General features: G+C 45.2%; 1 protein-coding gene across 5 annotated transcripts in view; it reads right to left on the bottom strand.

Annotated features, from left to right (window-relative positions):
- The window catches only part of ZMIZ1 (zinc finger MIZ-type containing 1), a 293,441-nt gene extending 290,004 nt beyond the window's left edge, over nucleotides 1-3,437 (bottom strand). For 3 of the 5 annotated variants that reach the window (XM_083146266.1, XM_083146270.1, XM_083146269.1), the window contains exon 1: nucleotides 3,073-3,437. The gene's annotated coding sequence lies outside the window, so the exon portion shown is untranslated. Of the gene's footprint in view, nucleotides 1-2,906; nucleotides 3,017-3,072 lie in introns of those variants that run through there. The other 2 variants (XM_083146267.1, XM_083146268.1) reach the window with 2 other exon arrangements.
- Between the last annotated feature and the right edge of the window lie 13,799 nt (nucleotides 3,438-17,236).

Raw genomic sequence — 17,236 nt, 5'->3', positions numbered from 1 at the left:
CACAAACCAATCAGCTCCTACCTGGCATTTTTCAAACACAGACTGTGTGTGTCATGCCAGTTAGGGACCGATTGGCTGGTAGTTTATCACTCTCCATTTTATCACTTTTCAAGCTTAGTACATCTGGCGTGTAACATGTAAGGCAGAAGCTAGCTGGCTGGCACTTCATCTCTCACAATGTTATCTCACTTTGTGCTTTGATAAATACCACCCTAACAATTATAATTATTTTCTTCCACTTAAAAACACACATTAAGCAACTAACACAGTTGTTTCAACAGAAAGAACTTCCAAACAGCAATGTGAATCAGAATTGCACACAGAACCCAGGTCCAGTAACTGGATAGTAAAAAAAAAAAAAGTTTAATAAGCATATTGTATTACACTAGTTCAGTGGTCTCAAACTCATGACCCTCCAGCTGTTGTGGAACTACACGTCCCAGCATGCCCTGCCACAGTTTTAGCAATCCATTATATAAAATCTGTGGCAGGGCATGCTGGGAAGTGTAGTTGCACAACAGCTGGAGGGCCATGAGCTTGACACCACCGCGACTAGTTGAATAATTGTACTGTGTCACCAACTATGTTGCAGCCCAACAGCTAAATACCCATGTAATGCACCAAATTCACTATCGTCCCATCTCAGGTCATTACGACAATTATTGTAATTGAGTTCCCAATTTCCCCTAATAAAAGCCAAAACTGGATAAATGCAAATCCTGGTACTTAGAAACCACTCTTGTAACTATAGGTATTAGATTTTATTTGCCACTCCACAATTGTAGGACTGTGCACAGGTATTCAGCTCTCCCTGTCCATTATAAATTACACCACTTGCTTAGGTACCATGATTGCTAAAGCAAAAAAAAAAAAAACTATCCTTGGTAAGTCTCCTTCACCGCTCTCATACCATCTCTTTGGAAACCTCTGAAAGAGCATTTGTTCAGGCTGCCAAGTTAAATCCTCCTTTCTCATGTCAAGGCTTTGAAAAAGCAGTCAGAACACCAGCTATACCGAGGTCTGCTGGAGAAAAGCAATTCCTTTGGCACCACAGAACCATTAAGCCGTTTGCAGATTATGAACTGAAGCACAAGAAAATCCACTCTGCCCAACCAGACAGTAATGCAGTCTTATGTAGGTGCTGTACATCATACCTAGATCTTTGCACCGCCAGCAAGCATATAGGAGACAAAGATCAGCAAGCAAGCAGGGGACATGGTGTTTGCTGTTTCTGCAGCGCATCAGTTGTGCAAATTTTATGCAATATCAAAAAACATTTAGATTAAAAAATAAATAAAATAAAAAAAGGTGTAAAACACCTCACAAAGCACTAATAACATCAGAATAAATGTCTCAACAAAACTGACCCTGTAACACTGAATATTGGAGCCAGTTATTTTTGAAAAAATATGCAAAGACTGGTAGAGGCTTTAGGTAAAATCTATTTATACAATGAAAGGTGTGAATATTATTGTAGTGTTCACTCCCAGAATGAGAGAGTAATGTTTGTATGTTACTACTGGCATCTCCCATGTACCAGGAAACAGTTCTGTAATAAAAACGTGATATCATTTAACAATGTAATCCAGCACCCTGACCATGTACATATGCTTAGACGCAAAAGAGCATAAAGTGGGCATTATTAATTCCCATCAAACACTACAGATAACACCAAAACAATGCAAAGGTTGAAGATGGAATGTTAAGCATTGTTAATTGCAGCATTTTTACTGAATGGTTTCCCAGGGCACACAGGGTTAAACAAATTCAGGCACTGACTGCAGACATTAAAAGGGGAGTGTTTGCAATACATAACACCACTAAACATCAGCTGGTTTTGTAAAACAAGTTACATAGCGAAGGCCTGGTGCTTACTCCTCATCCGCCGACATTCCTACATTTGCTGACAACTTTTAAGTTTGAATCTGACTTATTTGCAATGTTTTTGCTCCACAGAGGAGGAGGAGGGGAGAGAAAGCACACATTCCTTAAGTGTTTTAAAGGAGCATTTCTTGAGGCTGCTAACTCACACACTGATTGGAATCCCTGCCCCCTACACAGGAGTAATAAGAAAGCAAGAGTTCCTTTTCGAATCTCCTTTCCTCTTGTGCTACTTTTTACTGGGACATCTGTACACCCAACACTGGAGTCCATGCTTACTTTTCCCAAATACGCTCTGTACCTTATAGTGGAGTATAGTGATCCAAAAGACAGGGTGTAATAACATGGATCTCAGCAAAAAAAAAAAAGAACATTTTTTATTTTATTCTGTTTTAATGAATAAACCAATCAGTACCAAAAATCGCTTGACAGCACATAAAACCTGCACAAAATACACAACTGCAAAACACATTGCTGGAATCTATGTACATAGTAAATGTATATGCACACAAATCTGGAATTATATGTATGGCACTGCAGGCCAGGCAGATACAGACGTTTAACCAATTAAGCACACTTGTTTAAAAACAAAACAACAACAACTAGCTAATTATTCAGTGACCCTACTAATTACACTCTAACATTTTAAGCCCAAAGGGGTCTTAGATGTATGCCGGCGAAAGGGATTAATTACTAATAGTGCAATACATAATACACACACACTGTATTGAGTGATTACTTAAGAATACAGTATTCCTTGTCCACAGAGCTTACAATCTTGCTTCCTAATGCAGTGTGCAATCTATTTACACCACATCACAACCACACAGGGAAATCTGTCCCCACTGAATACACAAAAAGCACAAGTAGAATGCAACTTCCAACTTTGCAAATTGCAGCACACAAAGCACAGTGACCTTACCCAGGCTTCAACCATGCCTTTCCTCCCGGTGCTCAGGACCAGATCCCCCGAGCAATCCATGCCCACCCCCCAGCCAGCCAGCAGCCAGCCGTGATCCCCTCACCTCCATAGCAAGCACACACAGACAGACAGCATGTCCCTCCACAGAGCCCTGGACACATCCCCTGCAAATCTTCCATGATCCATTGTTTGCGTGGATCTCTCCCATTCAGAAAGCAAAAGCAACAACCACGGGAAGAGAGAGGTGTGAAAGGAGATATTAAACTTACCGGCAGAAGACAAGGCAGCCCCGGAGCTTAGCAAATGAACAATATCCTCTTTTTCTAGGTAGATTTCAGACTTGCACTGTACTCCCCCTTATTCTGCTTCTTTCCCGGCCCTTCTTTTTTTTTCTGCTCACAGACAGTAAAAAAAAAAAAAAAAAAAAAAGAAAAAAAAAGGAGCCTCAGTGTTAGTGGGTGAGTAAGTGAATCAACTAGCAGGGAGCACAGTAAGTTGAAGTGTCAAATTACAGAGCCTATTCTATTACCATGCTTGCTGGTGGGGAGGAAAATCTGTTCCAGATTCCTAGCAGAGTGGAGCAGAGTGGAGGAGAGAGGAGCATGTTCCTTTTCCTGTGCCTGGAGAATGATTGGACATGGAACAGCCAGGCTGCCTGCTCATTGCTGCACACTAATACATTGATTCTCCGGTTCTGTTTTAGCAAGTGTATTCCCCTCTCAGCCCACACACAGCTTCCCCTATCATATATATATATATATATATATATATATATATATATATATATATATATATATATATATATATATATATATATATATATATATATATATAAAATTTATTATATATATTTCTTTCTTATTATTTTTATTATTATTATTTATTTATTTTGACATCAATTTGAAGTTGCTAAATATATTTGTCAATTATTACAGAGGGAGCTAGAGACACTTAACATTTAGGTACTTGTGTAATAACTGGGCGCCCGATTTTATGATCGGGTTGGAAAAAAATCACATCGCATGCAACCAAATCGCATGCGATGCGATCGACGCGATTTTCCCATAGGATTCAATGTTAAATGGTCCTGTTCATACCCCCACTATCCAAGTGGGAATGGAGTTGATTTTATATAGCGGGGCGAGCTCAGCTCGCCACCGTGCCCCGCGAGGGGACACGGAATACATTTTAAGTAATCCACGTCCGCTCACCACGCTATATAAAATCAACTCCATGCCCACTTGGATAGTGGGGGAATGAACAGGACCATTTAACATTGAATCCTATGGAAAATCGCGTTGCATGCGATGCAATGCGATTTTGCCGAAAATCGCGTCGCATCTGATTGTATGCCTTAAGTTAAGGCATACAATCAAAAAATCGGGCGCCCAGATATTACACAAGTACCACATTTATTATACCCAGTTGAAATTCACAACTGCGAACAGAATAATATAACAGTAATAAAACAAGACTAAAGGTCCATACACAGTGTACGATATGTGACACCAACAACATTGCAGCAAAGACGAACGCCACACAGGTAAACACTGAACAGTATCATCCTGTATCGTCACCAGGACCCCCACCGAACATGCAGCAACTGATGATATCGTCAGATTGGACTGTACGTTTAGTTGATCGGGCTTATCTTTAAGGATCCACGGGAGCACGCATAGGGCCTTATTCTGGTCCGTTCGCATGAAACGGAACATTCGCAGGGCTCCGAAGTTGGCCATATGCACATGCACTGGGTCATTTCTGCACATGTGCATATGCCGGGTGCGTGCAGCCATGGTGAATGGGTGGTGGCCAGGCCACCATTCACAAGGCGGGGTTTGGTGGACTCGCAAGGCTGCAAATTCAACCAGAATAACCCCCATTGTTAAAGATATAGGGGGAAATTTTATAGGATGGGAGATTCGGAAAGTGAGAGATTTGGTAAGAACTCTCCAGTTCTTTTAAAGCGGCAAACATTTACACTGCAAAACCAGTATGATGTTGCAGTGTAAATGATTGCCGCTTTAAAAGAACTGGAGATTTTTTACCAAATCTCTCACTTTCTGAATCTCCCATCCTATTAAATTTCTCCCAAAGTAGGGACACAATGAACAATATGCACAATGATAACGTTAACGATATCGTTGTCGTGAATATCGTTCATAAAATCGGATACTGTGTACCCAGCTCAAGGAATAACAGACAAAGGGGATGATTCTGGATCACATGCAGTGACCCAAATTTGGCCCTTGCCCCTATTGATGGGGATTGCGCAGGCAGGCAGTTCATAGAATGGAAGAACGCCCATTAAAATGCCGGGGCGTACCCATGGTGCAGGGGCGGGCTGATGCCTGCCGGAGGCTGGTGGCTGATGTCAAAAGAGTTGATAGTCTATACCCGCAATCGCTGCTCATAGGCAATAGACTTATCGCCCGCGGCTTATCGGGGATTTAGTGAGCCTATCTCAGGCAAGCAAAACCCCTGAAATGCAGCCCCGTTGTCAGCGAAAATAGGGCTGCGCCTGGCGATCCCACACAGCTTACACTTTATTGGGCAACATTATAATCTATAATATTTTATGTAAACATAAATATTATTATATGAAACTTTAAAATAATAATGTTTACAAGAAATAGAAATGTAATAACAAACATTACAGTACATACAATTCAAAACAAAGACATTTCAAAGGTTTTCTTGTTTGTTGGTGTCTTAAGGCCCCCATACACTGGGCCGATTTGTCCTAAGGACAAGTCGGACCAGTTTGCCCAGAGCCCCCCGGCAGTTTCCCGGGAGGCTTAGATGCGATCTGGCACTTGATTGCCATTTTTATATAATCGCATGCAATTTATTGCATGAAATACTCCCGGCGAGCTGCTGGGGTGGCAGGGGGCTAGGTCCAGCTAGCTGGTGGTGTTGGCGGGGGGGGCGGTCACCTCGTAGTGGCGGGAAAGCAGGGTCCATCTGAGCGGCGGCTAGGAGCTTGTGGCGGCATTTTGCCGAGTGGTAGGATGAGGCTGCTGAATATTCTTAAATGACTGGCTGAAAGGACGTTGACTAGCTGAGCCAGTCATTTCAAAATATTCAGCAGCCGCATCCTGCCACCCAGCAAAATGCAGCTTCAAGCCACCGCTCGAATGGACCCCGCTGCCCACCACTACGAGCTGCCCACCCCGCCACCACCATCAGCTGTCCAGACCCCGCTAGCACGGGGAAGGGGGTCCCAGGTCGGGCAGGTCCGACCAGCACATCTGTTCCGATGCGCAAGTGACTACGCATCGGACCTGAGGGGACATCAAACTGAGCTGATTTAAGCCAATTTCACGGCCCGATTCCTTGGAATTGGCCAAAATCGGCTCAGTGTATGGGCACCTTTACCGATCGGCTTAAGTCAAGTGTGCACGCTATGGCTGGTGTTGACAAGACGGAGTGATTTTCATCAAGGGCCACTGTGATCTTGCTCGCAATGAGGACATCATGGAGAAATGATTGACAGGAAGCGACTGTTTGGAGGTGTTTACAGGGTGTGGTTGGAAAAAAGCAGGCATGTCATGGCTATTTTCAGGGCACATATCTGCCATCAGCTGCAATCTGTCGCCTGCAAAAACATGTCCCCTGTGATGCTATTGTGTTCAATATGACTAGGCATAGGCTCAACCCTAGCAGTCGATGTTCCTTGTTATTGCGTATAGTCGGCAAATGTGTACACAATGGCAGATGAGCTTGCATTGGCGTTGGTACTTCTGTAACAGGGGGGGGGGGGGTGTGATGGGGTAATTGTGCCATCATGGCCCTGCTTAACAATGCTGTGATGGCTGTGACACAGGAAGTAAGAACGTGCAACCAGCTGGGCGCTTATTTGGAGGAGACGTGCCTTTCTGTTGGTCAAGGGGAGGCATTTCCAAACTATGGCCCTCCAGCTGTTGTTAAACTACATATCCCAGCATGCCTTGCCTTAATTTTAGCATTCCCTAACAGCAATACTGTGGCAAGGCATGATGGTACTTGTAGTTTCACCACAGCCGGAGGGCCATAGTTTGGACATGCCTGGTCTAGGGTATGCCACCTGAAAATTGGGAGTCTCCTAGAAGTTCCAGGAGAGTAACAAATATGATTTAGAGCAGGCATATCCAACCTGCAGCCCTCCAGCTGTTGTGAAACTACACATCCCAGCATGCCTTGCCATAGTTTTAGCATTCCCTAATATCAAAACTGTGGTAAGGCCTTCTGGGATGTGTAGTTTCACAACAGCTGGAGGGCTGCAGGTTGGACATGCCTGATTTAGAGTTTTACGCATCTCGTTCCAGTGGTGTCACAAGGGTGGTGTGCACACCTCAAAAAATGGCCAGGAGGGACTCAGTGCGGTACTCCTGGGCATCTATGCCAGTGGTTGCACGAGAGCACGGCCCAAACGCTCCTATACATCGCCATGCAACAAAGAGTGCCTGTGACTTGTGGTACCCCATAGGCAGTGGTGCCAAGAGAGGAGGGGGGAGTACTAATTACCTGCGTCTACGTCTGATGGAGGGGCCCAGTTGGGCCCCCATTACCTGGTAGCAACAGTTCTTCTCACACCAGCACATGCTGCTGCGTGCTGGGCTGCAGTGTGGCCAGGGAGGTGCTTAAAGTGATTTTTTGGTACTTGTTTCCTAGAACGGCGCCCATCGCGGGCATCGCATGTACATCGCATGCCATTATAATGGCATGCGATGCGACCAATGCGATGTCTGCAATTTTACATAGAAATGCATGGTAAAAATGTAAATCGCATCGGTCGCATCGCATGCGGGCAAAAAAACCCGCATGCGATGCGACCGACGCGATTACCGATTTTACATAGGGAACAATGTTAAATGGCCCAATTGACCCGATTTCACATAGGGAACAATGTTAAATGGCCCACAGACCCCAAATAGCCACCCTGAAGTGTGAAATGGCCCCCCAATTGTTAACGCCACCCCACGATCAACGTGAACCCGAAGCGTGGCGAGCGCAGCGAGCCCGCGAGGGGCGGCGGTACGCGTCCTCCGACCTTTTCATACCCCCACTATCCATGTCGGCGTGGAGTTGAGAATAGAAAGTGTGGCAAGCGCATCGAGCCACCGAGCCCGAAGCGTGGCGAGCGGCCGCGCATTACTTCACATGTATTACGCGTCCCCTCGCGGGGTTCGCTGCGTTCGCCACACTATCTATTCTCAACTCCACGCCGACGTGGATAGTGGGGGTATGAAAAGGTCGGAGGACGCGTACCGCCGCCGCTCGCCATGCTTCGGGTTGACGATGGTCGTGGGGTGGCGTTAACAATTGGGGGGGGGCCATTTCACACTTCAGGGTGGGTATTTGGGGTCTGTGGGCCATTTAACATTGTTCCCTATGTAAAATCGCGGTAATCGCGTCGGTCGCATCGCATGCGATTTTTTGGCCGCATGCGATGCGACCGAAAGCAATTTTTTTCCTTGCGATGCCTAAGATCAAAATCGTGAGCGCCGTTCTAGGAAACAAGTACAGATTTTTTTTTTTTTTAGAGTGCATGGACACGTCTCCCACAATTATTCCACACATCCCAGTAAAGTATCTGGGCGCCGGCTCTCTACTGAGCTGCCCATAGGAAGCCAGGCTTACAACCCTATCCAATTGTTTGTTGTGTCTACCTTCTGAATAGGAAGCTGCATTGTAAATTAGGGCATCTAAAATTAGAGGAAATGTATAAAATATTTGAGAGAGATAAAGTGAAGACTTACCCATAGCAACTTATCAACTTCTAGCTATCATTTACCTTGCACAATCCATAGAATGGACTTTTTAACATGGAATGATAGTTGGCGCTCACAGCAGTGGTGTGGGCATTACCAAAATGGCTGCACTTGAGAATTGTTCTAATTTGCTAATTTTTATGTACAAAGTGGATCTGCAGGCAACAAACTGTGGGAGAGATGCATTAAGCTTCAAAAGTAATAAAATGGAGAGTGATAAACCACCAACCTATAAGCTCCTTCCTGACATTTTTAAACACAACCTGTGACATGGCAGGTAGGAGCTGATTGGCTGGCTGTTTATCACTCTCCATTGTATCACTTTTGAAGCTTAGTGCATCTCGCCCTGAGTTTGAGTGCAAGGCCTGTTGTCGAATAAGCTACTGGATGCTGAAATAGAATGATGAGAGAGCAGACTTGTTTAGTTCCATCAATGGTACAAGTAGACAACAATTTTTAAAGACCAAAAAGAATTATATAAAAGAAGCAGCGCTAAAGTAAAAAATACATAAAATTACCGAATGGATTGACTTGTACACTTTTATAACAAAAATATATACCGGTATATATATAAAAAATAAATACATATAATTTAAAATCGATTCACAGTAAACATGCAATTGCAATATAAATCAAACGCTCATTAAATTCAGGCCCATCTATCTTGGTGGATGTGTCCATTCCTATTATACCTTGGATTGAGGCAAGTAGCCTCAGTATATAAGTAGATATAATTATCGTCCGCCTTATGGAGAGGGAACTCTCGGTCTCATACAATGGGGTCGGAATACCGCGACTCCTGTTTCCACTGTAGACAAATTGGTATGTGTACCTTTGTAATCCGTGCAGTTATGGCGTGGCTGAAATCACTGAAGCACAGTTATGGCGTGGCTGAAAATACTGAAGCACAGTTATGGCGTGGCTGAAAATACTGAAGCACATGCTGAAAATTGTAGTCAAAGTTCTTCCAAGAATGGTTCGGACCAAAATGCGCTGGTGTATGATAGACTGATCTGTAGCTGTACTCTTCTGACTTGTATCATGGTATAAAGCTTTATAAAGGGTCTTATAGATACTGTAAGTGCATGCCTCCATTGAGCGTGCAAAAAAAATGGTATTGGCCACTTGCCACAAAGGAAGTTGCCACTTTGAACAGAGCTTTAATCTGGGCTGATCGCTGGGATGTCCACTTGGCGACAAACTGCTGCTGACAGAATAAAACTTTATGGTGTCCCCTATGTGCTGTACTACAGGAAGCTGAGCTTCTGAGGCGGAGCTAACAACAAAATAGGCGGAATTAATACATCACCACTGGTTTCAATGTACTTGGCAATCTAGTGACCACTAGACTATTAAACTTTTATGACAAACCACAAACCTGTACATTTCTTTTCAAATTATCCCCCCTCTGAGAATGACCAAAAACCTCAATTATGCAGAAAAACGTAATTATTATTACCATAATCCCCTAAATATCACAACAATCACCATTCCTCCCCCATTCATGCCCAGAACCACCCCAGAAATGGTTACACCACCAGGCACTCCTGTGTAACAGTTGTCACAATGGATAAAGATAGGAGCCTGTACTTGGGTACTCTGCTCTGTGAACTGGCAAATGTTGTGTGTGTGGGAGACAGGAGGAGGACTGGGCCACTACTCTGGGCAGGGCCAGGTTATAAAAATAAGTGACTGGCTGATAAGTGGCTTGTAAGGTTTATGTCCAATCCGCCTCTGGAGGTAAGGGTGTCCGGTGGTACGACATACCGGTTGCCGATTGGTCAACACTGACAACAGTGCATCAAATTATGAGGCCAACCAATTCAGATGGCCTCTCAATTAACAGATGACATTGAATGGGCTACGGAAGCAAAAGGCCTTTTCCTACTCATTGCTTTCAGCAACAACAGGATGAAACTGCTCCAGTTTGCTTAGGAAAACAGGAATTGGACTGTATTGGAAATGGGTCATGTCGCCTGATGAATCCAGATTTCATTTACACCATGCAGAGGGTTATGTGAGGATATGGAAACAACATAATGGAAGCATGGATCCTTCTTGCATCATCACGACTCTCCAGCAAACTATGCAACATGACCCTTTCCATTAGGGACAGGAAGTCCAGGAGCAGAGACTTTTCTAGCTAATGGCAGGGCCGGCGCCACCACTAGGCAGGTCTAGGCATTTGCCTCGGGCACCGGCCACTGGAGGGCGGCAGTTCGCCCCTCGGCCCCCGTGCAAAGGGGGTCCATGCCGGCTTCTGACAGAAGCCTGCAGTGGTGTCCTTGCCGCGTGGGTACCTCCTGCGGCGCTGAGTATAAAGCTTAAGCTGGCGGCGGTGGGGGGATCCCTTCAGTGAATAAGAAATCACTAGCGCTATGCGGCGGCGCGGGAAGTGCTTCTGTTTTGAAAACACTGGCCGCACGGCGCACGCTGATTGGCTGAGATTCAGCCAATCAGCGTGCGCCGTGCGGCCAGTGTTTTCAAAACAGAAGCGCTTCCCGCGCCGCCGCATAGCGCTAGTGATTTGTTATTCACTGAAGGAACCCCCCACCGCCGCCAGCTTTATACTCAGCGCCGCAGGAGGTACCCACGACGCAAGGACACCACTGCAGGGCTGGCTCCTGTCAGACGCCAGCCTGGACCCCCCTGCCCGCTCCCCAGACGGCGCAACAGGTACCCTGGCACCGGGGCGCCCCCACCCCGACTCGCCTGGGGTGCTCCGGTGCCTTGCACCGGCCCTGGCTAATGGAATGGGTCATGTTGGAGGGTATGCTTCAGGCTGGTGGAGCAATGTTAAATAGACACAGTTCATTGAATTTGGGCTAATATTCCCTAGCAAATGTAATGACAGTTTGAAGAATCCATGCCTACAATCCAAGCCATATTATGTGGGACAGACAGTCCAACAAGGTACTTAGCTGATGGTAATATTAACTTGGCCACTCACATACTGTACCTCCGAAATGTCCTGCTTTTTTGTGGGACAATCCCCGTTTTTTGGGACTGTCCCACTCAGGGCTTGCAGTGTCCCCCTACCGATTGCTGCTCTGCACATGGTGGCAAAAAATGGACCTGGCCTTGCAGAAGGGATGTAGGCCAAAGTGAGCAGCTCGGCTGCTGGTAGGTTCCCATACCTGCCATTAGATATTGCGCAAGTGCATCGTTCTAAGCTGTGTTACACGGTGCAATTTTTACTAATGACCAATTTTGACTAAGCGATTTTGACTAAGGACCTTAGTCCGGTCCACACACAACACTGTGAATTTGCAGCGTTGCGTGTGGATGTAATGCCGCCCGCCCCACCTCACATGCCACATTCCCCCGCAGGCATGCAAATAGATGTTAAGCATAAACATCCATTAGCAACTTGCGTGTGGGGAAGAAATCATTCAATGGTCACTTGTATCTGGTGTCTTACATCCGCGGGCGCCCTGTACATCTGCTTACATCAGCTGCCCACCCCCTCACCCGCATCACAGGTACATTTACATGGGAACGTCCAGCATTTTCATGGGAAAGCCAATGAAATGCTGGGAGTTTCCATGGGAGGGACCAATCGCCGCTGCCCCACGCCCCGTGCCTGCACTGCAAGGTGCGAACTGGACTGCAAACTAGCAGCTCGCCATGCCTGCTCGCACACAGCGTCTGCACATGCGCATTCACAGATGCTCAACATCGCTCCCCTGCGTATGGCATGGCGATTTTGTCTATATTCATGTATTTTGTCAATGTAAGGAGCCCAAGGTACATAACGGGGCCACACATCGGTATCAGTTGCATGTTTAATGCCGCAATTTTGGCTTACCTTCCAGGTAGCTTTGATTTGATCTAGTTAAAATTGCCTGCCAAAATCACACCGTATGTACACCCCTTTACTGTGATCATTTCAGAAGTAAAAGTCAACAGTGGGGAAATGTAACAAGTTTATGTTGATGTAAGTTACAACTCCTGAGATAGCAATCATGCGGCTTATCAGATACAGTATAATGAGTGCACTGTTATGTAATGGGTCAGATTACACGTTTCTGAAATTCCATTGCACTTTTTGTGAACGGTTGCTCTATAAATACACTATATGGCGAGTGCATGATGAGTCTAATAATATTCCCAACTCTGTATGGGCTTTTCCAAGTCACAGGGTTCATCCTTCAAGTTGTATTTATAGTCTTAGTCATAGTGTATTTTATGCCATCAAACTATGGTATAATAGAAATCCTCTGGCAGAAAATATGATTGGGGCAAAGACTTATGTGCATGAATATATATTCAAGGGGGGAGGGGTCCAAATCTCAACAATGTGCGCATACTGTACACATACCTCCCAACAGTCCCGATTTTAGCGGGACAGTCCCGATTGTCAGGGCCTGTCCCGCTGTCCCACCCGCGGGCGGCAGTGTCCCGCGGTGTGGGGGGGCTGTTGGGAGTCCCCCCTGTCAGCTGCTAAGCAGCGGGGAATAAACGCTGCGCGCATGCGCACAGCGTCTATTCCCGCAGCCAGGGGGCTGGGGGCATGGCTAGAGGCTCACAGAGCCTCTGGGTCATGCCCCCATAGCGGCAAAATGGGGGCGTGGCCTCGCGGAAGAGCTGCGAGTATAGGACATGCCCCAAATTAGGCCACGCCCCCCGAAAATTTCACCGCGCCTCCGGCGCGCAGCAGCAGCATACCGCCTGCTGAAGTTCCAAAGTTGGGAGGTATGCTGTACATGCTCCTGTCTGAGATCTGTAATATTTTTTACATCAAATTGCCTTGGCTTTAGAAGTGCATTTTTTCCTGTCGCACCGACCGTTTTTTTTTTGGGGCCACCCGAACATCCAACTCCCAAATACCCGGAAGCACGAAGCCCTGAGTCCCACAGATCTTTACCTGCATCTTCTGATCTTCCCTGCAGCAGGTTAGATAAAAAGATCCAGCTAAAGATCCGCGGAAGTGCACATCCGATCACAATCGTCCGCGATTGTGAATGATTTTCCGGCATATCAAAGCAAATGCTCAGTTGTCATTTGCTCCCGTACATTATCAGATTTTGTTCCGGTCAGCAAGACTGGACAATAAATCTTTAGGTGTATGGCCCCCTGAAGAAAGCAGGACCAGTACATGTATTAACTCGTTTGGGGCGAGATGTACTAAGCCTTGAAAAAGTAATAAAATGGAGAGTGATTAGCCTCCAACCAATCTGTTCCTATCTGTCATTTTTCAAACACAGCCTGTGACATTGGAGTTAGGAGCTGATTGGTTGGTTGTTTATCACTCTCCAGTTTATCACTTTTCAAGCTTAGTACCTCTGGCCCTTGGTGAGGAAGTTTGACTTCCCTCTTTTAGCCATGTCTGCTTCTATATAAATATATCCTACCTATGTACATTGCCAAATATGTCATCAATTGCCAAAAAGTAGATCAATAATGATCTAGCTTTACTTGTGTCTTGCCAAAAAAGCCTGATGTCCTGAGTTGACCGGCCAGCTACTAGCAGCACTATATAATTTGCATATTTGGAAAGTTACCCTTTGGTGGTCTCCTCATTAACATGAGTAAGAAAATAAATACGTTTGCATTAAACTCTGGAAATCAACTTCCTAAATCTGTTAATTATTAGCATTTCTTATCAACTATCCAATAAACTCTTAAAGAGTAAATAAAGCTAGTATTTGACATTAATATATACTGTAACAGTGAATAACATATAAAAAATGTACAAGTGTTTATATTTAACTAGAAGTGACTATTATACTCTGTTTAACTCCTACACAGAGAGCTTGCAGTGAGACAGAGGGTGCTTCTAAAACGCAACAGCTCAAATTGATGGATTGGTCCATTCATAATAAGGACAGGGACTGTGATATCACAGCAGCTCAAATGACTGAAGTCATCTATTTGACCTATATTAGATTCCATTAGAATACATAGCAGTTTATATTGCAGTTGCACATTTGCAAATACGCGCATGCACAGACCCCCATCCATCGGAACATGGACAAATTTGCCCCATTCCTATCAAACCTGAATCACCCCATTCATGTATCATATGGGATCCTAGCATTCGGGGAGCCCTGGGGGGTGGGATGCTGGACACTTTTGGCATTCTGCCACTGCCTGCCGAAGGCTAAATCTGCCCTGCCATCAGCTTAAACAAGAGGTGGTGACGTGCTGGAACTCCACCCTCTATATGCTGCAGAGGATGGAGGAGCAGCAAAAGGCAATTCAAGCCTACACGGCCACCTACGACATAGGCAGAGGAGCGGGGCTGCACCTGACTCAAGAGCAGTGGAGGCTGATTTCCGTGTTGTGCAAGGTTCTCCAGCCATTTGAACTAGCCACACCTGAAGTCAGTTCCGACACTGCCAGCTTGAGTCAGGTGATTCCCCTGATCAGGCTGTTGCAGAAGCAGCTGGAGAAAGTGAAGGAGGAGCTAAAGAGTAGCGATTCCGCAAAGCATGTCGCTCTTGTGGATAAAGTCCTCCATACGCTTTGCCAGGATATGAGGGTGGTCAGTCTGTTAAAGTCAGAGGAATACATTCTGGCCACCGTGCTCGATCCTCGGTTTAAAGCGTATGTTGTGTCTCTGTCTCCGGCGGACACAAGTCTACAAAGGTGCAAAGACCTGCTGGTCAGAAGTTTGGCATCTGACTCCTCCTTCATTTTCTCCCACACCTGTGCCTGTGAGGAAACAGATGCGATTTCCCACACAACCCGCTGGCTGGGATACAGGGCAGGCAGGAGGTAGTTTTGACATCTGGTCCGGACTCAAGGACCTGGCAACGATTGCTGACATGTCTACTGTCGGTACATTGGATGCTGTCACCATTGAAAAAATGGTGGAGGATTACTTTGGTGACAGCATCCAAGTAGACATGTCAGACAGTCCTTACCTGTACTGGCAGCAAAAAAAAGACAGTTTGGAAGCCCCAGTACAAACTGGCTCTATTTTACCTGAGTTGTCCCCCCTCCAGTGTGTACTCCAAAAGAGTTTTTAGTGCAGCGGGGTACCTGGTCAGTGAGCGGTGAAGGAGATTGATTCCGCAAAATGTGGAGAAGATGATGTTTATAAAAATGAATGATCAATTATTCAATGAAGACCAGGAATTGCCTCCAGAGATTATAACGGGATCTGTGATTGTGGAGTCCAGCGGGGCGGATTGATAATCTGTGAGGATGAGGAAATCCACACTGAAGGGGGCGAGGAATCAGAGGAGGAGGATGATGAGTGACGATGACATCTTGTCGCTGTAGAACCAGTTTATACAGGGAGATATTATGACGTGTTTTTTTAGTGTGGGGGCCCAAACAAACCAATCATTTCAGCCACAGTTTTGTAGGCCCTGTCGCTGAAATGTTTGGTTTGTTAGTGTGCATGTCCTATTTTCGCAACATAAGGGTGGGACGACACAAGGACAATTCCATCTTGCATCACCATTCATTAATCCCACTGCCTACAGTCATTCATGGGGTAACTGGACTTGTCTTTCAATGCATACAACTGTTTGCATTCTTCTTGACAGTGGTAATAAATGTAATAAATTATAAACAATCACAGAGCTGACCAATCCCACTGCTGAGATTAATTGATTGCTGCACGAATCGCCCACTGCCCTTCGGCTGCACACCATAAACACAATCAAGCCAGATACGATTAGGAAGGAAGCCACCAGTAAGAACTGGTATACAACTCCAACCCAGGGGTAAAAGTAGTCCTAGAGAGGTGGGGGAACTTTTTTCCATCTGCCACCTAATTAATTACCCCCTCCCCTCCACCCATTAGGCAATGTTTTGGGAGACGACTGGTAATAATCCCAAAATTGAGCAATCAGATTAAATTTATTGTGAAATATTTTTATTATATTTTCTAAGCAAAACAAGTATAAAATCTAAAAAACAAACATGAACATTAATTACAGTTACTTTTTTTTAACAGTTATCGGGATACAGAAAGGTTTTTGTCTTAAAACATTGCAGAAAAATAAGTGCTTAAATACAGTTACATGCTCTTTAAGGTAAAAGCTATACTTACAAATCTCCTAAATTCTAAAACTCTTCAAAATGTACAACACAAAAACATAAACAAAGGAAAATATTTTAAGTGTTGCACACTGGGGGTCATATTATAAACTGGCCACATGGGGCTTGTTGTTGTCAAGGGATTAGGCTGGTTATCAGTTGGCAAATTAATATCATTGTTGTTATTCTGTGTTGCCATCACCTGAGGAGTGTTGACCAACAGACAGAGACTACCAATCAGATCTGGCATAGACACTTCCTGAGCTACAGAGCCTTGCTCCTTGGGGGGAAGCCAAAGAGGTGGCAGCCCCTGTTCCATCATATGAAGGTCTTCTCTCTCCACATCATCTATTATAGATGAAAAGATGTCATCAGGGACATCCAAGATCTCCTCTATCCTACTTATTTTTGGATAGGATGTCCAGGATGGATGAATGGATGGGTGGGTGAGAAGAAGGAGACCTAGCAACAGCTGGGGATGGTCATCATCAAGACCTTTGTGCATTCAGGCCAGATATGATCCATGAATTCCCAGACAGTTTCTGGACAGATGAATCCTCTGCTTGTGATGATCTTTGGTAATTCCTGGCATAGGTAGGTGTTATAGCCAGACACTTTATATGATGTAACTTTGAACTGCTTTATAGAAAACATGTGAATAAATCCTTTCCACACAGCGGACAAT

Source organism: Crinia signifera, chromosome 6, assembly GCF_055691185.1.
Source record: "Crinia signifera chromosome 6, ASM5569118v1, whole genome shotgun sequence".
In the NCBI taxonomy this organism is placed as follows: Eukaryota; Metazoa; Chordata; class Amphibia; order Anura; family Myobatrachidae; genus Crinia; species Crinia signifera.
This window is presented reverse-complemented; position numbering and strand designations above follow the sequence as displayed.